The 26,169-nt window shown below is 43.2% G+C and overlaps 2 pseudogenes; both read left to right on the top strand.

Annotated features, from left to right (window-relative positions):
- The first annotated feature begins 1,011 nt into the window (after nt 1-1,011).
- On the top strand, nt 1,012-3,651 carry LOC102240131 (annotated as a pseudogene).
- An 18,080-nt stretch (nt 3,652-21,731) lies between these two features.
- Nucleotides 21,732-26,169, top strand: part of LOC106726436 — a 25,511-nt pseudogene continuing 21,073 nt past the window's right edge.

The following is a 26,169-nucleotide window of genomic DNA, read 5'->3' on the forward strand; positions in this document are numbered from 1 at the left end:
CTGCTTGCCTGCTGTGTGCCAAACACTGGACTGGAGGATTTATACAATCTCATTTCTTACTCACATTCATCCTCTGGAATAAGCTTTTATTATTAATGCAGGATCCTCATATCCAACACTATCCACCTGTATATGGGTGGTTAATTGATTTTTTTAAGTTAAAGTAGAGAGTCATAAAAGATGATACAACCATGCCTTAAAATTTTAATTTTAACTTAATACATATGAGTGTCCTTCCATTCCACAACTGTGGTGTTGACCCAAGGCCTTCTTCAGGGGAAAACTGCTTATTGGATCCACCTGGTCTTTATTTTTAAAAATCTACTCCTATGTATCAAGATTACCAGTTTCCATTTCTTAGAAGTAGAGTGAGAACTTAAACTCTCTTAAGAAGCATCTGAGTTGGAGAATTTTTCCAGGTTTCTATCATTTTCCCCAGGTCTTTACAACCATCTTCTCTACGCCTAATTCAAAAGCTAGTTTTTACCATATCATCCAGTAATTCCACTTCTGGGGATATATCCAAAGAAAATGAAATTGACATCTTGAAGAGATATCTGCACCCCCATGTTCATTGTAGCATTATTCACCTCAACCAAGACATGGAAACAACCCATGTGCATTGATGGATGAATGGATAAAAAAAAATGTAGTAAGTCTGGTGGATGCTTCTTTGTCTTCAGATCTTTTGTTCATCAGTTTGTTGTTCATTAGCTTCCACATATGAGTGAAATCATGTGATACTTAGCTTTCTCTGACTGGCTTATTTCATTCATCATAATGCTTTCCAGGTCCCTCCATGCTGTTGCCAATGGCAGGGAGCTCGACACACAACAGACGACCAAAGAAAGCATGTCTGAGGATGATTACTGGGGGGCCAGAGTGGGTGTGTCCACCTGAAGCAGCAGCCCCTAGCTCAGCCCCTTTTCCAGCCCCACCCCCACCCCAGCCTGATGAATGCCTTATAGGCAAGTGACATCATGCCCTTTTTTGTCATTGGCGTCTCCCAAGATGACGTCCATCATGGATGGGCCTCTGAGCACCTGGACTAACATGATGAAGGGCTGGCAGTACGTTGGTCCACGCTGGACTACAACGCAGGGCTGCTCTCCTACTACACGTCCAAGGACAAAATGTTGAGAGGCTCTCGCCAAGGCTGTGTGAGACTCGGAGAAGCTGCGATTGGTATAGACGATGAAGACGACAGCAACTTCACGATAGTTGTTGAGCAGAAAACCTTCCATTTCCAGGCTCGTGATGCTGATGATCGAGAAAAGTGGATCCGTGCCTTAGAAGAAACAGTTCTTCAACACACTCCGCATCGTCGAGGTCTGGATTCAGGATTTGTTCCCAGTGTCCAAGACTTTGATAAGAAAATCACAAAGGCTGAGGCTTGCCTGCAGATCTTGATAGAACAATTAAAAATTTTTAATGACAAACTTCAAAACTGCAAAGATGATGAACAGAGAAAGAAAATGGAAACACTCAAAGAGACAACGAATAGCATGGTAGAATCCATTAAAGGCTGCGTTGTGTTGCTGCAGATTGCTAAGGACGGGTGTAATGCGGAGAATCATGCCGATGGAATTATAAGTACTATGAATCCTGTAGAGGCAATATATCAACCTAGTCCCTTGGAACCTGTGATCAACACAATGCCTCCTCAGACTGTCTTACCTCCAGAACCCCATCAGTTGTGTAAGTCAGAGCAGCGTCCATCTTCCCTACCAGTTGGACCTGTATTCGCTACCTTGGGACATCATCAGACTCCAACACCAAATAGTACAGGCAGTGGGCACTCACCACCTAGGAGCAGTCTAACTTCTCCAAGCGATGTCAGCTTGTCTCCAAGTACAGTCCAGAGTTCTCTTATTCTAGAGGTGAAGATGAATTCTATGACGCTGATGAATTTCATCAAAGTGGCTCATCCCCAAAGCGCTTAATAGAGTAAGTGGATGAACTAAGTATGTGTTTAAACAACTCTCCTGATTTTTAAAAATGTAATTTCATTTTGAGGCTGGTTTTAATGACAGGCTCCCTTAAAAGTTATTACTTGGAAAAAGTAAGAAAGACAGTTTTTTTTAATTGACTTATTGAACAAAGCCAGTTCTATGAGACTGTTGATTTTACTCATGACTTAATTCAAATGGAATAAATTAGCATCAACTATAATAATATGCCAGTATTGTCCTTGGGACATCATCAGACTCCAACACCAAATAGTACAGGCAGTGGGCACTCACCACCTAGGAGCAGTCTAACTTCTCCAAGCGATGTCAGCTTGTCTCCAAATACAGTCCAGAGTTCTCATATTCTAGAGGTGAAGATGAATTCTATGACCCTGATGAATTTCATCAAAGTGACTCATCCCCAAAGTGCTTAATAGATTCCTCTGGATCTGTTTCTGTCTTAACCCATAATAGCTCAGGAAATAGTCTAAAGTATCTAGATACCGCAGAATCCATTAATTCTTCCATGTTCAATGGAACAAGTGATGCTGACCTTCTCAATTCCTATGATGATAGAGATGATGAAGGAGAGGCAGGGCCGGTGGAAAAAACACAAGGGTGTTATCATGCATTTCTTGTCACACATTAGGCTTGGAATGGATCTTACTAAGGTAGTTCACACAACATTTATTCTTGAAAGTGATCTCTTTTAGAAATGTATGCAGACTTTTTTGCACACCCGGACCTGTTTGTGAGCATTAGTGACCAAAAGGATGCCAGAGACCGAGTGGTTCAGGTTGTGAAATGGTACCTCTCAGCCTTTCATGCAGGAAGGAGAGGATCGGTTGCCAAAAAACCATACAGCCCCATTTGGGGCAAGATCTTTCAGTGTCACTGGACATTACCAAATGATACCAAAGAGAACACAGAGCTAGTTTCAGAAGGACCAGTTCCTGGGGGTTCCAAAAACAGTGTAACATTCGTGGCTGAGCAAGTTTCCCATCCTCCACCCATTTCAGCCTTTTATGTTGAGTGTTTTAAGAAGAAGATATAAATCAGTGCTCATATCTGGACCAAATCAAAATTCCTGGGAATGTCAATTGGGGTCCACAGCATAAGGCAGGGCTGTGTCTCATGCCTAGACCATGACAACCATAACATTTTCACATTCCCCAGTGGTTATGGAAGGTCTATCCTCACAGTGCCCTGGGTGGAACTAGGTGGAGAATGCAATATTAATTGTTCCAAACTTGCTATCGTGCAAATACTGTCTTCCACGTGAAATCTTTGTAAGATTTCTGGGCAAGAAGCACAGAATTACTGCTGAGATTTTGTTCTCCAAATGACAAGAAGTCCTTCTGTTCAATTAAAGGGGAATGGAATGTTGTCATGTATGCAAAATATGCAACAGGGGGAAATGCAATTTTATAGATACTAAGAAGTTGCCTATAATCAAGGAGAAAGTGAGAAAGTTGGGAGATCAGAATGAGTGTGAATCTCGCTGCCTTTGGAAGGATGTCACTTCCAACTTAAAAATCAGAGATGGTGATGCAGCAACTGAAGCCAAGCATAGTCTTGAAAAAAGACAAAGAGCTAAAGCCCAAGAGAGGAAGGAGAAGGAAAGTCAATGGGACATGAAGACGGAGAATGTTGGGTTTACGATGAACCATTACTGAAACATCTTGGTGCTGCCAGGCATTAGGTTGGAAAATGCAAAGTTTACACGTTGTAGCCAGGGCAGTGGGCGTGATTAAGCAACAGTCTTCCTTTGGAAGAACTTTCTTACTCCCTTCTTAGTGCAGTGGTTCCTGTCTCAGGGATACTGGATTTCCAATGCAGATGAACGATTAAAGTGAGAAACGCTTCTCCTTTTCCTCTTCTGTGGCAGTTACAATTTTGACTTTAGTCCTGAGAAAAACTTCAGGTTTTGAAAACATCATATCTGCTCCTTTTCCAAACCCCAGGCTTTTATAAATCTCAGTCTCAAACTCTCTACTCTAGTACTGCTATTGAGATATACATCATGTTTCCTAGTTCATATAATCTTGGGAGATATATATATATATATATATATATATATACACATAAATAATACCTGATGCCAGATTTTTCATAAATATTTCATCTAGTATAAATATTGGTTCCTCTGGCTTGTTTTAGAAAATTAGGGCAATGTATTAAAACCAAGTATTGGGACATTTCATGGTGTCACCTACAATAACTTTTATTTTGGAATTGTATCTAACTCTGGGTTACAGTTTAATTATACTTGGTGCTTCTTAAGGCTTCATAAAGTATTTTTTTCCAACCTTAAAAAAATGTGGTGTATAATATGTACAATGGAATATTATTCAGCCATTAAAAAGAAGGAAATCCTGCCATTTGTGACAACATGGATATACCTAGAGGGTGTTACACTAAGTGAAATAAGTTGGGCAGGGAAAAACAAATACTAAGTGATCTCATTTATATGTAGAATCTTTAAAAAGTTGACCTCACAGAAGCAAAGAGTAGAATGGTGGTTGCCAGGGGGTGGAAGAAATGGGAAGATGTTGGTCAATGTGTACAAATTTCCAGTTGTAACATAATTAAGTCCTGGGGATGCAATGCACAGCATGGGGACTATAGTTAATAATACCATATTGTCACTTTTCGAAAGAGGACATATAGAAGGCCAAGAGACATGTGAAAACATGCTCAACGTCACTAATCATCCAAGAGATGCAAATCAAAATGACAATGAGATACCATCTCACACCTGTCAGAATGGTATCATCAACAAATTAACAAAGGACAAGTGCTGGTGAGGATGCGGAGAAAAAGGAACCCTCGTGCACTGCTGGTGGGAATGAAGACTGGGGCAGCCACTGTGGAAAACAGTATGGAGTTTCCTCAAAAAGTTAAAAATGGAACTTCCATTTGACCCAATAATCCCACTTCTAGGAATATATCCCAAGAAATCAGAAACACCAATCAGAAAGGATATATGCACCCCTATGTTCATAGCAGCACAATTTACAATAGCTAAGATTTGGAAACAGCCTAAGTGCCCATCAGCAGATGAGTGGACTAAAAAACTGTGCTACATCTACACAGTGAAATACTACACTGCGGTAAAAAAGGGAATTCTTATCATTCGCAACAGCATGGATGGAACTGGAGAGCATTATGCTAAGTGAAATAAGCCAGTCAGAGAAAGACAAATATCACATGATCTCACTCATTTGTGGAATATAATGAACAACATAAACTGATGAACAAAAACAGATCCAGAGACAGAAAAGCATTGATCAGACTGTCAAATCTCAGAGAGAAGGCAGGGGAGATGTAGATATCAACCAAAGGGCTTATATGCATGCATATAAGCATAATTAATGGACACAGACACAGGAGGGGTGAGGGCATGTGCTGAGGGGGTTGCCAATGGGGGGAAAAGGAGACATATGTAATATCTTAAGCAATAAAGAATAAAAATTTTAGCCGAAACCGGTTTGGCTCAGTGGATAGAGCGTCGGCCTGCGGACTGAAGGGTCCCAGGTTCGATTCTGGTCAAGGTGTCAAACCTCAGAGAGAAGGCAGGGGAGATGTAGATATCAACCAAAGGGCTTGTATGCATGCATATAAGCATAATCAATGGACACAGACACAAGAGGGGTGAGGGCATGTGCTGAGGGGGGAAAAGGAGACATATATAATATCTTAATCAATAAAGAATAAAAATTTTAAAAAGACTATCTTGTGTATTTGAAAGTTGCTAAGAGAGTTCTCACCACAAAACAAAACAAAATATAACTACGTGAGTTGATGGGTGCATTAGCTACCTATGTGATAATCATTTCATATATGTACATATATCAAATCATCATGTGTGCACCTTAAACTTACACACTGTTATATGTTAACTACATCTCAATAAAATTGGGGGGAGGGAATCAGTTTTTTATCAAGTCACCTGTTCTAAGTCTTTACTTTGCATTCAACCATTTCAGAGCAGATGGAAATAACTGTTTTCTTTGACATCCATATTTCCTCAATTTACATAATGTTAGATTCGATTATGTGAAGATAGTATCGAGTAGAGCTGGCATGGACTAATTTGAGAGAGAATATGACAGCCTGTGGGAAGGCCTGCCCCTCAACTGCTGGATGTGTCCCTGGGTAGTTCCATGAATATCTCCAGTCACGCCTGAACAGTATGCCACGGACACCTGTCAGCTCACAGAGTGGACAGAGTGGGCCAAGCTGGAGAGATGGTTACATGGAGATCTGCCAAGCAAACTTCTACTCTACCTTTCGATGCTAGAGTGTCCTGGCCTCAGAGAAGGTAAGTAATTCACTCAGTCAAATGACCAGTGAGTCTCTTCAATTCCAAATCCATACTCTCTCCATGGGGGACCCTAAAAGAGTTTGAGGGATCACTGAATGAACCACAAGCCTTGCCCTGTGAAGGGCCCCAGCATTGGGGATGGGGGGAGCTGAGTGATCTCCAAGGCCCCTCCAACTCTGAACCTGTGAGAATCTCTACTTCACTGGGGCTCTGTGTTTGTCTGGGACTAGAAAGTTGTACTGTATTTTAAGCAGCCCATCAACGTGTCCCTGCAATTGCATGTGTTAGAAGATAGGAGATTAAGACATCAAAGTCTAGACCTCAAACTAAAGGTAAAAAGTCATTTTTGAGACAATAGTGGAGAAATTTCAGTATGGACCAGGAATTAGATAATACCTAGAAGTTTATTATTAACGTGTAATAATAGCATAGAAATTAAGAAGAAAATGCTTCATATTGGGGAGAAATGACCAGATGCTTGGATTTTGCTTGAAAATATCTTATGGAAGACAAACCCAAAAAAAGTGTGAGTAGGTGGAACACCTATAGCGAAACTGTAATTATTACCAAATCTAGGGAATAAGGACTCATAATGCTATTCTCTTTACTTTTGTACATACTTTTTTTCATAATAAAAAGAATTTAAAAATCTAAAGCTGAGATCTGTGGTTATGAGGTGAGGCCCACCACCCTCGTCAGTGTTAAAGCCTGGATTGGAGGAAGAACAGGCCTCACCAGGCGTGGAAACCGCTTCCTGCCCCCAGAAGGCCCTACAGCAGCTTGAGGAAACGAATGCAGACAGATCTCCGTTGCTTAAAGGAGTAGATTCCAAGGCAGTGCTTCACACACGGTTATCACTTCCACAATCACAGTTTCTCACTGGAAGGAACCAAAAAAAAAAAAAAAAAGCATTCCCAGACATTGGACTGCGCCCCCAAGCGTTCTCCTGGGAGCATGTTACACATGCAAACTCCAGGGATCCAACCAGACCCACAGAGCAGACTGAGCCGTGGCAGCACCTCTGCGGGTCTGGATGTTTAATTGATTTACCCAGTGAAAGTAGGGCAGCCCTGAACTGGGGTCCTTGGATCCTCCAAAGTGGATCAGCATCCCAATTTCACCGAAGAGGAATTTGGCCTAGAAGGGTCCTGTCACCTGCCCAAGGTCATCTCCCCTGCGACTTCCCCTCATTTTTCACAACCTCGCCCTCTGCAAGTCTTTTGTGGAAGATGTTGCCCGCCTGAGAGACCCTCAGAAAGAAAAGGCCCTGGGGGCTCCAGCTGGCAGGTGGAAGAAAAAAAGCCAGTCATTATCTTCGGTTCTGGAGGGCCAGAACCTTACCCAGCACCCTTGCCTGGTTGATGCAACCTCCCTTTTTGCTTCCCCGCCCTATGTCCCCGCTAAGCTCTCTGATTCCGTCTTTATAATAATGACCCCTTGCCACAGCTAAGGAGCTCTCAGGGGGGAGATGTTCTAATAGAGAAGACAGGGAGGAGCCAGAGGATATCTGTTACAGCCGTTATTTTCTACTCAGGATCCTATTTTGCGTTTTAACTTGAAGCCCATATTGAACCTAGAGGGAGGGGCCCTGAAATCCGCAGTGGGAAATTCATTAAAACCAAGCCCATGGTTACTAGGCTGATCAAAGTGAAATACTGCCACCACGTGGCTGCTCTCGGTCATCACAGCTCTGCTTTCCCCGGGTTAAACACAGAGGGCAGGATGGAGCAGCAGGTGTGCATGGCTCTTGCCTTCTTAAAACTATGCTATTTGTATTAATGGAAGTACATGCACCTGATACAAAGCTCATACGTTCCAAATGCTCCGCAATGGAACGTTAATCTCCTCACCCTTGGCCCCAGAGGTATTACTGAGGATTTCTTGCTTAGCCTGCGGACATACTCTAAGCAAGCAAGCAAACACACACACACACAAACACACACACACAAACACACACACACACACATACACACACACTCCTTCAGCACCAATGCCGGCATGCTTGCCTGTGTGTTCACTGCTATATCCATGGTGCATTGAAGTCACTCTAAATAACCATGAGCCCTGTCTATGCCTTGGTTTCTTCACCTCCTTATATCTCATGCACAGTCAATTGCTAAAATCCCATCTCTCACAGATAGAGCAGGAGAAACCATCAGATAATAGAGAAAAGGCATGATTTTAACCAAATGCCCATCCCAGCCCCCACAAAATCAACTCAGATCACCCATCGTGGAACAACTCTTAGAAACGCCCTACCCCAACTTAGTCATCTTACAGATGAGAAATCGGAGAGAGGGAGAGGACTTCCCAAAGTCACACAGTGGTTGCCTTCTGGGCTCCTGTGGATCCAACCAAAGGCTTAGTTGGGGGTCTCTACATGGTCTTCAGCCATGCCCTCCGTCTCACCAGCATCGCCCCCTATGCCCATATGCTCGGTACTGACCTTCCTCCCGCAGTTTTCCAGAAATCCGGGCTAATTCCTCAGCATCCAAGGCCTGCTGCTGAATGCTGCAACCCTAAGGCCTTCCTGGTCCTCAGCCCTGAGCACCAGCCCGTGCGGTGAGCCGGGCCAAATTAGCCTCAGCTGCCCTAATAGTCCAGGTGACCCTGCAGCGTGAGAAATTTAGGCAGGATGGACACAAAGAAGACCTTTTAATGGGCAAAATCGTTACAGTCCTGAACTGGGTGGCCCAGGAAACTAACAGAACCTCCTCTGAAGATTTTTACAATTGATTTAAGTTACAAAAGAATGCTGTGTGTAATAATGAATCTGTAATGCCATAAAACATGAGGGAAAATGCATAATAAGAGAGCCCGAGGACTGCCTTGTCTTTGAAACTGTCTTTCCAACATGCACTGATTGTATGCATTTTCCTGTGCATATTTTATCAACTCATATAAATGTGCATGTGTTACACACCTATTTGGGTGAACTATATGTGCCGTACTTTACACTGGCTTTTACCACAACACTAACTCAAAGTCATCAGACAAAATATTTACATTTCTATTTCATGAAGAAAGGGACCCAAATATTAGTAGGTTTTATTTCTTAATTGATAGTTTCATAAATAATTGGGTGCATTGCATTGCAAGTTTTGACTTTTTGGCTTGTTATATAACGGATCATTTTTTAAATCAATCAAAGAATTATCCATTTTTTATGATGTGAAAATGGAAGTAATGCTAGTTGGCAGCATTTGACTTTAAGGAATCTCAAACCATTGTGTTTTAGAAAAATGGAAAAGCCCGAGCATGTACAGGAAGAAATATAGGACTGTGGGATGTTAGAGCTGGTATCTGAGATGTGAAAGCCCAGCGTAACATTTGTAAGATGGGGAAACTGAGGCCCGGTTGCTGAAGTGACTTTCTCAGGGCTCCTCATTCATGTCTCACAGCGTCTCTGGGTTCTCAATCTCTCTCAGCATCTCCCCGGCTTGAAATCCCAGAGCATCATCTACTCCCTCTAAGCCTCCGTTCCCATCAGTAGTAAATGAGGAGTTTGGACAAGAGGGTTATCTATGATGCAACAATCTCCAAAAACAAACCTCCCATCCTCATACAACGAAACATTAAATACGCATGAATCTGCGTACACGTATCTGCAACATCACCTGTAAAACAGAAACCAGCCACAGCCCCGAGGCATTTGTTTTCGGCAGGGACCTTCCCATCCCGCACGCTCTGTTTCCCATCAACACGCTGCAGTTGTAACGCAATTTCCTCCACAGCTGTGCCTGGCCCACCCTCCTTCCCACCAAGACCAGGTTAGGGCTAAGGGGCATGCTTCTCCGTAGCGGGCTGGGCCATCCTTCCCAAGTAACTTGCTTCTGGAGATATTTTGGAAATACTTTCTGAAGCCCCTGATGTCAAGCCGAGAGACTAACCCATCATGTGGATCCCAGCTGCTTCCATCAGAGGGCAAGAGGGGTCGATCCCACGGCTCATGAAAAACTCAAAGGTGCTGGCATGCCCCTGGGCAGGTCCTAGCCCCCACTGGGTCAATGTCATCTTTTCTCCTGTGACGGCCAGAAAGGTTTGGGGGAAGTTTAACCTAAGCGTGTCTGGCTATGATATGGATACCTGGTAGGCTCCCGGGAGGGAAGTGGGGGGAGGGGAGGTGGGGGGGGTGTTACCAGCTTACCTGCTACAGGTAAGCAAACAGCCCTAAGTAACTCTGAGACAGCCCGTTCCTTCTCACTCTCAGCAGCTGAAGTGCCTTCCTCCCAGCTTCCACCACTTCCCCCCACCAACTTCCCCCCACTCCACCCCCTGCACACGCACATCTTTCTCCCAAGTATGACCACCAGCCCCATCTTCTGGTATTTCTGCTTAAGTTGTCAATAAACAGTTGAGAGCCTTAAGTGCCTGAATCAGTGCCTGAATGACAGGGGTTTCTAGAAACAACCGGCAAAGATGAATGGATGCTTCAGGCAGAGCCCACCTTCTGTCAGCCCAGCCAGGGCTATCAAAGGCCTCTGGTTTCTCTGCAAAAACGGGTACTTCGAGGTACTGAGTCCTTCCCAAGTTCTGAACGAGCCCACAGAATTTTGCTGTAAGTGAATGGCCATCCAGGAGGTGGAAAACAGGAGAAAGTGTTCCGCCAAGCCTGGGCCTGCGGAGCGTGAGGGTGTGCAACCAGCCCCGCTCAGCTCCCAGCCCTGGGCCCTGGCAAGTGGGGGGGGGGGGGGGGGAGCACCTTTCAGGGGAGGCGCCAACTTTGCTCTGCACAAAACTGACTTTTGCTCCAAAGCTGCATATCCCAGAGCTGCAGTCATCCTTTTTCCACTTATTCATCAGAAAGAGACACTTTATCCCTAAATTTAAACACAGAGGCCAGCAGGGGCCCTAACTCCCTGGAACCCTCCTTCCCCCAAACCCCAGTTGTGCCCCACCCCATCGCCCTGCAGCCCTCATAGAGCACTTTCTTTCTCTCTTTCTTTTCTTTCTTTTTGTTGAATATATTGGGGTGACATTGGTTCACAAAACCACATAGGTTTCAGGTGTACAGCTCAACAGAACATCATTCGCACACTGCATCGTGCACCCATCGCCTCAAGCGAAGCATCTTTCCGTCCCCATACGTACCTCATGGCGTTGTGCAAAGTAAGCAAAGGTATGCCTGCAATGCACTCAGAGCAACGCCTAGCACATACTAAGTATTAGTGCAAGGGCTGTAGATATGTGTCATTTAAAATGATTCTTCACCTGGGAGGGTTGGTCAGCATTTGAAGACCCCTCATCAGGAATCCACACTCCAGAGGTGTTCAATTAGCAATAGGTGTACAGCTCAACAGAACATCCTCCGCACACTGCATCGTGCGCCCATCGCCCCAAGCGAAGCATCTTTCCGTCCCCATACGTACCTCATGGCGTTGTGCAAAGTAAGCAAAGGTATGCCTGCAATGCACTCAGAGCAACGCCTAGCACATACTAAGTATTAGTGCAAGGGCTGTAGATATGTGTCATTTAAAATGATTCTTCACCTGGGGGGGTTGGTCAGCATTTGAAGACCCCTCGTCAGGAATCCACACCCCTCGTCAGGAATCCACACTCCAGAGGTGTTCAATTAGCAATAATCAGAAGACTGCAATCATAAATCCTCCCTCCTGTGAAAGAAAAGCCGAGCACCAGCTCATGAAAAGTAGAGGAGTAACCGCTTCACGTTTTACTATCCGGCACCCACCTCCCCAAGGACCTCACAAACCCCTTCCTTCAAATGCTCGGCGCCTGCGCTGTGGTCTCCCAGCTGGTTCCCTCATTACAGAGTCAAATCAAACCCGATGCCCGGCTGCTATCAATGTTTAGGAGAATTATGTCCCTAATACTCCAAAGGGAGCCAATCGGCGTCAGGGGTTCATGATTTCACGTTAAGAGATGACTGAAATGTTTTTGTGGATGAAAAAGTGCCGCCCAAGAAATGTGATTGGCACAGTGTTTCTCAACCTTTTTTTTAATATTATTGTCCCCCCTTAACGAATCTTCCCCTGATCATCCCCCTGTCATGAAACTTTAGTATAACAGATATACTGGGTATCTGTTTATATACTGTAGCCCTTTGGAGGGCCCCAAACCATTGTAATAGCTAATAGTTTTTCATGCTGCCTTCAACAACCCATGTGTTCTTGCCCTGGCTGGTGTGCTCAATGGTTAGAGCTTCAGCCCACACCCAGAAGGGTCTTGGGTTCGATTCCCGGTCAAGGACATGTACCTGGGTTGCAAGTTCTATCCCCAGCCCTAGTCAGGGCTTGTGTGGGAGGCAACAGTCAATGGGAGAGAAACACATTGATGTTTCTTCTTCTCTGTCTCCCCCCATCCCTTCCACTCTCTAAAAATCAATGGGAAAAATATCCTTGGGTGAGGATTCACAAAAACAAAAGGACCCAGATATTCTCAATGGGAGTATGTGGCCCACAAGGGGAATTTCAAGCTCTACCCTTTAACCTATTTGATCTTGAGGAAGTGACTTCCTTCTCTTATAGGGCAGTTGTGGGGCTTAGGGGTTGGGGAATCACGGGGATCACTCTTCCCTGATGGATCTGTCTGGGCAAAGTAATTAGACTCTAACCCCCTTTCCTCGAACACCATGCCATTCGCCTCCATGTACACACACCCATCTCATCCAGCTTTAGTGTTTTGTTTTTTGAGGGGTTGGGGTTTTTGGCAGGAGGGGGTTGTTTTTTGTTTGGGGAGATTTTGGTTTTGTTGTTTTGGGGGGGATGGTTGGCCCTGGGAGTCACAATGCCTCAAAGCTCTCCTTTTCTTTTTCTCTATTAAAAGTATTGCTAACTTTGGCTCAGTGGATAGAGCGTCAGCCTGCGGACTGAAGGGTCCCGGGTTCGATTCCGGTCAAGGGCATGTACCTTGGTTGCGGGCACATCCCCGGTTGGGGATGTGCAGGAGGCAGCTGATCGATGTTCCTCTCTCATTGATGTTTCTAACTCTCTATTCTTCTCCCTTCCTCTCTGTAAAAAATCAATAAAATATATTTTTTTTAAAAAAAAGTATTGCTAACTGTAAATTGCTTGTTGTTTATTTCAATTTAACTCTATGCTCCTTACAAATGTGAAGCTGGAAGAGGACTCCAGTGGTCTCTCCAGTGACCCAGCTTCTGTGTGCCTTCCCGTAACCCACTCTAGGAGTGAGTACTTCCATGGAGGACACCATTCCTGTCCCACAGGGGAACGCACCAGAAAGACTGGAAGACCTTCTACTAAAGTAATACTTCTATTTAATACTTCTACTAAGATGATAATGGTAGTGATTGAAGTCACCGCCTCAATGATAATCCTCACAGAACTTAGTCAAAGTTACTTAAAAGTCCTGTGATTCTGTCCTTAACATGTAAGATATTTTCTCACTCCAGATTCAGAGCCCCTGGCTTCCCAGGGCTGGAAGGACTGGAGCCTCGCTGGGTCCCGGTCCCTGCTCTGCAGAGCCCTGGTTTGCATGAGACTTAAAGGTGAAACCATTTCAAGGGAGGCTCCTGGCCTGGAAACGGAAGGGCAGGCCTGGAAAGTGTGCCAGGTGGTATCTGCAGAACAAAGGAGGAATGCAACTCCTCGCTTATGCCAGGGCAGCAGAGGCATGCCCTTCCCCTTCTAGAGATTAAATCTCTAAAATGTGACCAGGAAAGCAGGCAAGCCTGGCCAGTGTGCTCGGTGGTTAAGCGTCAACCTATGAACCAGGAGGTCACAGTTCAATTCCCTGCAGGTCATGTGCCCAGGTTACAGGCTGGATCGATCCCAGTGTGGGGCAGGCGGGAAGCAGCCAATCAATGATTCTCTCTCATCATCAATGTTTCTATCTCCCTCTCCTCTCCCTTCCTCTCTGAAATCCATAAAAATATAGGTGTTTTTTTTTAAAAAAAGAAAAGAAAAGCAGGCAAAAGTTTCCAACAGGCCATGAGTCAATCAATCATCCAACCAGAAAGGAGCAAGAGCGTGATTGGTACAGCCAGCAGGGTGGTTTAAACAACACTGAAAGGGGAAAGTGGGAAAAGTATCTTTTCTTGACGTTTCAAGCTAACCCAAGGGGAAGAGGACAAAGAAGTCCATCCTGTTTCCTCAGACCAGTCTACTTGGTTTTCTTCCCCCTTCTGTCGTCCTTCACACCTGGGCACCTTCCAAATGCTTTGCCATCCGTGTGTGTCCCCCACATGATTGAATTTAAATCAGATTCACTTCAATACAGGGAATTTTCCTGAGCCTCTAAGTCCACAGGAACCTACACAGGTTTGCAGCACAAAGAGGAAACTGGAATTGGATTTCTACAATCAGTAGAACATTCCTCCTAAGCATGAGCAAAAGAAAATATACAATGAGTGAAAAATCACGAATAGTATCTAGGGTCCACGGACATAAACCCTTCCTATGTCCCAGAAAGCACAGTATCCCTGCCTATCTATGGCACTCACAGAAATGCACCAAATTTGTCAGCACACTTTCCCTTCGAATGCAGCACTTGCCGTAAGCATCCTCCTAATGCCGTTGAAAATGTATGTTTTTCAGCTTAAGGCCTAAATGCAGTCAATTCTTGTTATTCGTGGTAGTTATGTTCTATAAATTCACTACAAACACTGAGGTAGTGAATATTAAACCGTTGCTTCCAGAGGAAATGTAAGTTTTCGTTTCTGTAAGTTTCTAGTCCCAAACTTTTGGTCAAATGTTCAATATATAACTTTGTATTATATGTGTTTCTGCTTAAAGAAGCCTTATTGAACACTAGAGGCCTGATTCATGAAATTGTCTGAGGGCCTTGGCCCCGCACCCCCGCCTGCCACCACTGCAGCCCCCACCTGCTGCGGCTTTGTCCAGAAGAAGGGACATCTGGAAGGACATCCAGTCTAATTAGCATATTATGCTTTTATTATTTTAGATCACTGTTGGTTTATTAACATTGAATGCACGGCCAACAACGCTAGAACCCATGCCTGAAGGCAGCTTATCTAACACGCACATCTTCTCAGTAAGGTACTTCACCGCCTTCTTGCCCTTAAGGACACTAGCAGCATTTTAGTACTATGCTTGAGGGCCATTTTAAAAAGCAAAATCATGTGGGAGATAAAACTGAAACTCGTGAACTGGAACAGCAGTGTGGTGATTACCAGAGGGAAGAGGGTTGGGGAGAAGAGGGTTCTAATAATATGTGAAAATGTGACAGGAGAAGATTTGACTTTAGATGGTGGGCACATAGTGCAATATACAATTTAATAACAAAATATTTAAAAATAAGATGAGTGAAAAAAAATAAATAAAATGAGTGTAGGAAACCTCCCTTACAGGTGTAAACCATGTAGAGCTCATTGAAACACTAAAATAAGACTTGTGTCAACAGACTGCTAGAAGCATGTACAAATGTATTGATTAGATGTTATGACATAGACTAATACCTGCATTATCTATTTGAATACTTTTCAAACTTTGAAGATATACACAGGTGAATTAATGTGTAGAATGCTCATATCTTCTGTGAAGTATTTAATATGCAGCCATTTACTGAAGGAGCATAGTAGAACATTTATGATATAGTAGTGGAAGTGTTAGGGGCAAAAATAGAATATTGGGGACTAGCTGTGATTATTCGAAAATATTAATCATGCTCTCTTAACCATGATGGCCTTGTATTAGTTAAAGAAATGACATTCTGACCTGGCTGGGAGTTGTACATCTTCCCCCTTCCTCCCCAGACCTCAAGCATAAAACAACAGTGCTGCCCAAACAATGGAGTCCCATTCCTGCCTGCATAGCCTACTTCCCCATGCCTGTAATCCCTATTTCCCCCTGTAATCGCTGTCTTACCCTATATAAGCAGCTGGCTTACGGGGGACTGCAGAGCAGATTTTTGTGGATGACCTGCTGCTCTCCCATCCTGCTGGCAGTATTGGAATAAACACTCATATATGATTCAACCCTGTCTCTGCTTCATTGGCTCAAGTAGTGACAGGCAGCACGGATCCATCGATTGTCTGGTTATAGGAGTTTCATTTAAGAACTACAGTTTGTTCTAAAAGCAGTGTTTCCAGCCCTAGCTGGTTTGGCTCAGTGGAAGAAGCATAGGCCTGATGGATGTGTCTCTTACTTTAATGTTTCTCTCTTGCTGTCTCTCCCCACCCCTTCCACTATTTCTAAAAACCAATGGAAAAATATCATCAGGATAGGATGAACAATGATGGTCTAAAATTAAAATTGCTTTTCTTCTGTTAAGCTGTCTTGTATCAATTTAATTATTAGGTCAACCAAAGAACCTAGAAAGTGTTCATGTAAATCCATTCAAACCTGTAAAGAATTTTTGTGAGTTTATTTGAGCCAAACTGCTTACAATTGCCAGGAAGCAGAATCTCAACAGATTGGGATAATGCTCCAGAGAATGGTGGGTTTTTTTCACCTATTTTTATACATTTCAATCAAAAGAGGAGATGTAAGTGGGTTACATGAAATCCATTGGTGATAGATTAGGGAGGAGGGAGAAAGCAAAGCGGGGGTAGGGGGGCAACCTCTGGGATTGGATAAAAAGTAAAATGATAGACACATACTTCTTTTACTTAGGTGGGTACAGATAGTTAACAGGCAACAAGTAACATGATAACAATAACAGTGAAGGAATTTGTGGTATCTGTCCTGGTGCCCAGGGCATTTGGTTGTGCCCTGAAGGGTCCAGGAAAAAAAAGGGGAAGTTACAAGTCACCCTGACATTTCAATGGCATGTTATCTAGATATGTTGTCTATGTTATCGTACATGCAAAAAGACTATAGGCTCAGGTAATAAAGATTGACCTTGTCAAGGAAGATACCAGCCTAGGATGTGACTACCCACCATAACTGCTTTTAGTTCAAGTTTTGATTTCAGACTATCCTTGTGGTTACTTTAGGTCTCTGAGTTTGCAAGACTGCCGTGCAGGCCTTCCCTGAGCTTGTCAGGTTAGCAAGTAGCCCCTTTTGTCCACAAAGGGAAGAGAGAAATAAATAAAAATAAAAAAGTGAAATTACCAACAAATAGCACAAAAGATGCTCCAGCTAGCAGTTTTCCCAGTAATAAAATTAAAAACAAAATTCCATAAGCTGCTGTTGAATCTTGAGTGTTTACTGCAGTGGTTCTGAACCAGGTGTGATTGACCTGGGAAGGGACACTTGGCAATGTCTGGAGATATTCCTGGTTGTCACGAGGTGGGACAGAGGAGGCATTACTGGAATCCAGAGGAAAGAGGCCAGGGATGCTGTCAGCAGGGGACAATGCACAGGACAGCCCCACCGCACAATTCTTCAGCCCAAACTTTCGCTGATGCCAAAGTTGAGGAAGTCTGGTTTCCCTTAAAAGCACAGTTCTCCAGGAATGCAGGAGGAAAGAGACTGCCAGCCTTGCATGGTACCTGGTCACAGCCTGTGACTTCCAGCCAACTTTGAGATGGTGAGACCTGTAGCATGACGGCCTACTTGAACCCCCACAAGGCTTAATCCCCCCCTAATCCCCAGTTCCAATGACCAGACTTTTTCCTACAGTAAAGTCCAATTAAACAGTATTTTTAACACTAAAAACTAGGAACACTTAGTGGATTTGGTTGTCACAGACCTTCCACCTCAGTGGAAATAATTACACAGGACTACTTTATCCTGGTAAGGAACTAGCACTTGGTGGGGGGCAGGAATGCTGGGAGCTGGAGTGGCTTCAATATGAATATCAGGTTTTTGCTCCATCACACTCACCCTTTCACGCTTCTGGCTGGGAGAGAGGGAAAGGAACCATTTATAACTACAAGAGAGCACTGTGTTCTTCTTAACAGGCCGTGCCCTCAGGAGAAACTGCTTCACCAGAGCTTAACCTGCTGGGGTTCTATCAGAGCCCAACTGACCCAGGGAAAGGGCAATACCCAACTCCAGCCCCCTCTGGCCTTGCATGTGAAGGAAAGGAAACACATAACCCAGCTCGTTCTAACCATCCTGTCCCACCTAAGGGAAGGAAAACTGTGAAGCACCTGTGAAGTCACAGTCTAGGGACACAGGATCACCCAAAGACTGAGAGCTCATCCGAGGATAGTGGAATTCTTCCCCTCCCCCCACACCGTACCACCAAGTTACTCTATGTCATTTATAACAGTTCCTTTTGCCCACTACATCATGTCTGGCTATGAAGAAGAAAACACAGTTTAAAGAAACCGAGCTTCCTTGGCTGGGTAGCTAAGTTGGTTAGAGCATCATTCTGACAGGCCAAGATTGCAGGTTCGATCCCCAGTCAGGGCACAGACTGGGAGATAATACTTGCAAAAGACTCACCTGATAAAGGACTATTATTCAAAATGTCCACACACAAAAAACACCTCTTAAAACTCAACAATAAAAAACAAACAATCTGATTATAAATAGGTCAAAAACCTGAACAGACCCCTCACCAAAGAGGATGTATACATTGCAAGTAAGCACATGAAAAGATGTTCCATATCACATGTTATTTGAGAAATGCAAATTAAAACAATGAGATACCCAGTACATCATGTACACACCTATTGCAATGGCAAAAATCCAGACACTGACAACATTAAGTGCTGGCAAGGATGTGGAGCAACAGGAACTCTCATTCGTTGTTGTGTGAATGCAAAATGGTAGAGCCACTTTAGAATACACACTGGCAATTTCTTACAAAACTAAACTTACTCTACTCTTACCATATGAACAGGTAGTCACACTCCTTGATATTGACTTAACAAAGTTAAAAACCTATGACTAGCGAAGGCCAGATGGCTCAATTGGTTGGAACATCATCCCATACACCAGTGGTCGGCAAACTGCGGCTCACGAGCCACATGCGGCACTTTGGCCCCTTGAGTGTGGCTCTTCCACAAAATACCACGTGAGGGCGCGCACATACAGTGCGATTGAAACTTCGTGGCCCATGTGCAGAAGTCGGTATTTTGTGGAAGAGCTACACTCAAGGGGCCAAAGAGCCGCATGTGGCTCGTGAGCCGAAGTTTGCCGACCACTGCATACACCAAAATGTTGTGGGTTCAATTCCTGGTCAGGGCACATACTTAGATTGTGGGTTTGACCCCCAGCCAGGGTGCATACTGGAGGCAACCAATTGATGTTTCTCTCTCACATCAATGTCTCTCTCTCTTTTTCTTTCTCTTTTCCTTCCTTTCTCTCTCTCTCTCTCTCTCTCTCTCTCTCTCACATCAATAAAACATATCCTCAGGTAAGAATAAATGAAAAAAAAGAAAAGAAAATCTATGTCCATACAAAAACCTGCACATAGATGTTTATAGCAATTTTAATGATCATTGCCAAAACTTGAAAGCAACCAAGATGTCCTTCAGTAGGTGAATGGATGAGTAAACTATGGAACATCTAGATAGTGGATTATTATTCAACAGTAAAAAGAAATGAGCTATTAAGCCATGAAAAGACATGAAAGAATTTTGAATGTATATTACTAAGTAAAAGAAACCAATCTGAAAAGACCACATACTCTATGATTCCAACTATATGACATTCTATAAAAGGTAAAACTATGGAGATAGAAGATCAGTAGTTGCCAAGCATTAGAGGGGAGGAAAGAAGGAATACACAGAGCACAAAGATTTTTAGGGCAGTGAAATTACTCTTTATGATGGCTATATGTCAATATACATCTGTCCAAACCCATAGAATGTACAACACCAAGAGTGAACCCTAATATAAACTGTGGACTCTGGGTGATAATACTGTGTTATTGGAGGTTTATCACATATAACAAATATACCAGTCTGCTGGGGGGTAGGTAATGGGGAGGCTGTGCATGTGTAGGGACAGGGGATGTATGGGAAATCACTGTACCTTCCACTCAATTTTGCTGTGAATCTAAAACTGCTCTAAAAATAAAGTCTATTGAAAAAAAGAAAATTCCTCTACACCCCAGGATATTCAGATATTGTCACCCTGGGGGGCTCCCCACTCCCCAACAACATCCCCTGTTATGGCCATTTTTAGAAGCCGCTGGTTTATGTGCCATTTAATAGTTCGGTGACCCTGTGACCTGGGCACATTTTTTCACTCCTGGCTTCAGTTTATTTCCCATTAAATAGGGATAATCACTTCCTCATGGGATTCCAGGAGGGATTAAATGGGGGTTCAGTGTGGGGAAAGTACCTAGCATTGTAATTCCTTTCTCAATCCCTAAGGAATTTGGTTTTTGGTCTAAAGCATTTAGGAACTCAATAATTTTCAGGATGGGGGTGATATGATTAGCTATGCTTAGAAAAAAAATCACTGTTTGAAAAAAACCATTTAGTCAGCAATGATGGATGGAAGAAGAGAGGACAGTCTAGAGGCCCAGAAAAATTAGCTGACAGCTTCTAACAGGGCTAGAGGAGAGAGATAGTAAGATCGGAGAGAGTGGGGCGGGGAAAAAGAGGGATACAAACATTCAAGAAGTTAGGAGGTTGATTAGAAAAGCTTTTGGGATCAGAGTCAGCCTTGATGCTTGTCTTTACTTCACAGCCCACATCTGCTCCAACAGTAGGTCTTACCTTCTCCACCACAAAGTACCCAGATCCTCTTGCCTCTCGATGCTGCTACTACTGCCATCTATACGGCTCAGTCCCTAGTCTTGGGCTGTTACAAAAGGCTTCTGGTGCTCTTCCTGCTTCCAACCCCAATCCATTCTCTAAAAAGCCCCTAGAATGTTATTTGGAAATGTAAATCGAATCTCATCCACTCCCCACCTAAAAATCCTCAAGTAGGTTCCCACCACACAGAATAAAACAGAACTCTTTAACCCTCCTCTAGGATCTGGCTGATTTCCTTTTCCACTGCATTGCTGATTTCCCCTCCCTCACTGTGCTCCAGCCTTTCTGTTTTCCACCAGCTAAGCTCAGGCCCACCTTAGAGTGTCTTCAACCAGCGTGTCCTCTGCCTAGAATGTTCTCCATGCCCTCCCATCTACCCAAACCCACCTCATCCCCTTCTCCACCTCCCCACTTCACTCCCTCCATGTTTGCTGGCTGGCTCTTAATTCAGATGTGAGCTGCAATGTGACCTCTTCAGAGAGGCCTTCCCTTCCTATTTCTATTTTATACCTAGCACTTATTACTACCTGCTATTTTTTCTTGTTCATGTATTGATTGATCATTGCACTGTCTAACTCTCCTTATTGAAACCTCTCCAAGAGCAGAAATTGTCCTGTTCCTTGTACCTGGCCCATAATAGACATGCAATAAAGATTGTTGAATGAATGAAACAAATTATATGGGAGCGGAGACAGCATTTGCAAAAATGTCTCTCATGATCCAACCCCAACAATTACTTTCAGAACACTTTAAACTCTTGTTCAGTACTTAGTGTACTTCATTACATTATATCTTTTGTATACCCACCTTTCCCATTCCTTTTCAGGATAGGGACAACTCTTTTTATTTATCTGTGCCTTCCCAACATGCTGCTCAACATCTGTCACGTGGTAAGTGCTTAACAAGTATTCATGAAATGAATGAATGTGTGGATGAAAAGGGGGTTCTACAGAAAGTAACCTCATGGAGTGATCTTGCTGTAGGCAGTTCAGACAGACATGAGCAGAGCAAGGACAATGGGCCAGGTGCAGAAGGTCACCTGGATGGACAGCCCCAGGTGCCTAGCAATGGACAATCGTTGTAGGGTGGGATCTTGCCACCAACGTGACTTTTTCTCCCCTAGCATATTCCTGACCTGTCCTCCCTAGAGATAACATCTAGGCCTCGGTTGTATTTTCAGTGCCCGGCCCAGTTAAGCAACAAAACCAACCACTGCTGACGTCACAACCAGCCACATGGAATAATGACCCCCTGCCCTGGTGCCGGCCAATCAATCAGTGGAGACCACAACCCTGAATGGACACACTTGGAACATTTCTAACTATTCTATTAAGATCTTTTCCTGGGACCTCCCCTAAAGTCTCCACCCTTAAAACCCTTAGGATGGAGGACCCAGGGGGCTCTCACTCCAGGAAGCACACCCTTCCTATACCAGGCACATTACCATTAGCTTCCCCACTCCCAAGCTCCAAGGGCCCTTCTTTTATCTCTATAACTTGTTTCCAAAGCCCATTTCTTCTAGGAATTACTTTTTCCTACCTCTGTGATTTACACAATAAATGTTCTCTTACAGTTTGGGGTCTTCCTCTGAATTCTTTCCTGGCCACAGCCCAAGTACCAAAGTTGCTAAACCCAGGTTTGGTCTGACCCCATGGGTCAGACACCTGGTGCCATTCCCACAACAATTTGACCATAAATTTCTTAATGGTCAGGTCATGGTGATAACCATGCCCCAGGCATATAACTTTTTTAGTAAAAAATTTACCTTTGCCTTAAGCAAGCCCAGTTCCTTGCATCTATATCAACACACCTTTGAAATAATCAACTCCAAGAAACTGCATAGTCTTGTTAACTATCCTATAAATCTAACCCCCACCCCTTGCCTTCTCCCACCTTCATGTAACCTCCCTTATGTTCACTATTTAATTTCAAATGTATACAAGAAACTGCAAAGCTGTCCTTCTCTGGAGCATTTGTGCCAGAAGCTGGTCCACCCTTGCTGCTTGACACAGTCGCTGCAGGGAAGAAACATCTGCACAGCATATGTTTCAAGGGACCTGGCGTATATGGCATATGTTTGCTCCCGCTCTTAGCGCTATGTGTTTTAACCAGGACCACCTCCCCGCGAGAAAGGTTTTCCCCAGGTGGGGATTTTTCCCTGGAGTTAGGGATTAACAGGACTAACAGTAAAACCCCTTAACTAAGTGCCAGGCGGGTAGTTAACCACCTTAACTACGAACAATCACGGTGAAGGATGCCCACAGCATTCAGGGCACCAACCCACAGTATCTGGTGGAGAAGATCATTCGGACTCGAATCTATGAGTCCAAGTACTGGAAAGAGGAGTGCTTTGGACTTACGGCTGAACTTGTAGTTGATAAAGCCATGGAGTTAAGGTTTGTCGGTGGCGTCTATGGTGGCAACATAAAGCTACCTGAGTTATCCCTCCTGGCATTGCTTTAAACTTTATCTCTTGTCCTCACATTTGTAGTTGAAACCTGCTCACCTTCAACATCAAACTGTCCTCATACTATACTAGAAAGGAAATGCCCTTTAACCCCTGCCCCCCAGACTTCTCTCTTTCACCAAATAATTTCTCTGGATTTTCTCACTTCCTCTCTTGCCCAATTTTACCTCCCCAACGGTCCCCTCCCAATACACCCTCTGAGGCAACATTTCTCCAAGGATGGTTAGAATTAACTTAATTATTAAAAATGTGCATTGCTGGGTCCCTCCTTAGACCTAATGTATTGGACTCTCTCTGGAGTTGAGGTCAGGAAACATACATTTTTTTAATTTCTCAGATGATTCTGAAGGAAACCAGAATGTCACTCCAAAATATGCTTCTTTCACATGAAAATTATTTTAAGCTCAAGGCAATTAAGAAACAGTAAACACAGAAAAAACTTCTTTTCTATCTAAAGGCAGGAATTAAATTCTCCTTTGACTGGAGAGAGACTGTCCTCAGACCAGAACCAGCACCAGAGAAGTCTGTGAACAAACCTTGTTAAACTAACCCTTATCTTCCCAGTTAAGGAAGTGAAGGACTGTCTCACCCTAGGTCAGCAGTTCTCAACCTGTGGGTCGAGACCCCTTTAGGGGTTGAATGACCCTTTCACAGGGGTCACCTAAGACCATCGGAAAACTAAGACCATATATAATTACATATATAATTACATACTGGTTTTGTGAATCACTATGCTTTAATTATGTTCAATTTGTAACAATGAAATTGGGGGTCACCACAACATGAGGAACTGTATTAAAGGGTCTCGGCATTAGGAAGGTTGAGAACCACTGCGGCCTAGGTGAACCAACCCCAAACCAAACCCCTTCGTCTCGTCAATTCTTCACAAATGTATGAATTTTTTGCCTGTAAGTTATTAAAGCTTCCTGCTCTGGTCACTTCCTCGTGTCTTCATGCTCTTATGAAGGCTCCCATGTACATATGAAAATTCAATAAAAATTATACGCATTTCTCCTGTTAATCTGGCATTGTCCCTTTAATTTGCAGACTGAGTGAGAGCCCTAAAAGGGACAAGGAGATTTTTTCCCTTCACTACAATTCTCAAACACACAAACATTTAGGACTCCTAGTAAACTATTTTTAATTTTTTTAATAGTTATGTCCATATAAAATATGTCCAAAACTGTAAAGTTTTTACAAGAGTTTATTTGAGCCAAACTGATGACATATGCCAGGGAACAAGATTTCAAATGCTTCCCAGAATGACAGTTTTGCAGTTTCTTTTATGCATTTGAAATTAAGGAGGGGAGGTAAGGGAGATTGGAGTTAAGAAGATTGTGTGCTCTCTTGAGGGTTAATACCCCCTTCAAATGGTCCAATTAAAACACACAGCATTCTGCATTCTGTTTTAGATTGTTGCCATTATATTAGACTGTCTCATCCTATAACCATCTCATCTTCCTATTGAGTTATTGAGCTTTTCCGCATTTATTTGTAGGAGCCCCTTTTAATATTTTTAAATAGCTCTTTTTCATATGCAAATACATTTCCCTCAGTTTCTCTTTTATCTCTTGATTTTGTTTATGGTATTTTTCCATGCAAAAATTTTAATTTTTAATATTGCAAATTAATCAAAGTTTTTGTGGGTTTGTTTATGGTTTTCTTCATGCTCGAAAAAGTCTTTGCCATTCTAAGATTTTTTTAATATTCCTCCATTTTCTATTGATATTTTAATGAATTCACTTTTAATATTTAATATTTTTATCCTTCTGCAATTTATTTTGGTATTTAACATGAAACTGGGATGCCATTTCTTTTTCTAGACAGTCGGGTGTTTTCTAGCACTAGGCACTCAGTAAGCCATATTGTCCCCTCTGATTTGATGTCACCTTTTTCATGTAATAAATTCCTATATGTACTTGGGTCTGATGAATCCATGCTTCCTCATCTGCTGGACCTTGTCTGTTGTCAAACACAACCTATAGCTTTGGAACACAAAGCAAAGAAAACCTGCCCATTTTAGTCCTCCTTAACGGCATTACTAAGACAGCTACTTACAATTAGCTAATTACTAAGACGACTAAAAGTGTCCATAAATGTTCATGAAAAGGTCACCTAGAGATGGCCCAACCTTCTCCGAGTCCAGATCACAATGACCAGAAAGCCCTTCCCAGGTTGGGTTCCAATAATGCCCAGCACGGTCTGATGCTGGACTAACAAAGCACATCCTCTCCAGACAGCCGATCTGCTATGGCTTGCCGGCATTAGCTGCATTTTCATCTACTGACAGGGATTTTGATCTCAGCCCTATAGGAACAGACCTCAGCATCCTTTGTCGAATATTAATTGAGCATAGTGGTTTGGGTCGATTTCTGGGTTCTCTATTCTATTCCATTGATCCATATGTCTGTTCTTGTTCCAGTACCAGGCTGTTTTAAGAACAGTGGCTTTGTAAAACAGCTTGATATCTGGTATTGAGATCCCACCTACTTTGTTCTTCTTTCTCAGGATTGCTGCAGCTATTCGGGGGTCTTTTTTTATTCCAGATGAATTTTTGGAAAGTTTGTTCTAGGTCTGTGAAATATGCCATTGGTATTTTAATGGGGATTGCATTGAATCTATAGATTGCTTTGAGTAGTATGGACATCGTGGTGATATTGATTCTACCAATCCATGAACACGGTATGTTCTTCCATCTGTTTATGTCTTCCTCTAGCTCCTTTTTCAGTGTCCTGTAGTCTTCCGCATATAGTTCTTTTACCTCCTTAGTCAAGTTTATTCCTAGGTATCTTAATTTTTTTGGTGCGATGGTAAATAGGATTGCTTTTTTAGTCTCTCTTTCTGTAAGTTCATTATTGGTGTATAGAAATGCCATAGATTTCTTGGC

This window comes from Myotis brandtii, unplaced genomic scaffold, assembly GCF_000412655.1.
Source record: "Myotis brandtii unplaced genomic scaffold, ASM41265v1 scaffold266, whole genome shotgun sequence".
Lineage (NCBI taxonomy): Eukaryota > Metazoa > Chordata > Mammalia > Chiroptera > Vespertilionidae > Myotis > Myotis brandtii.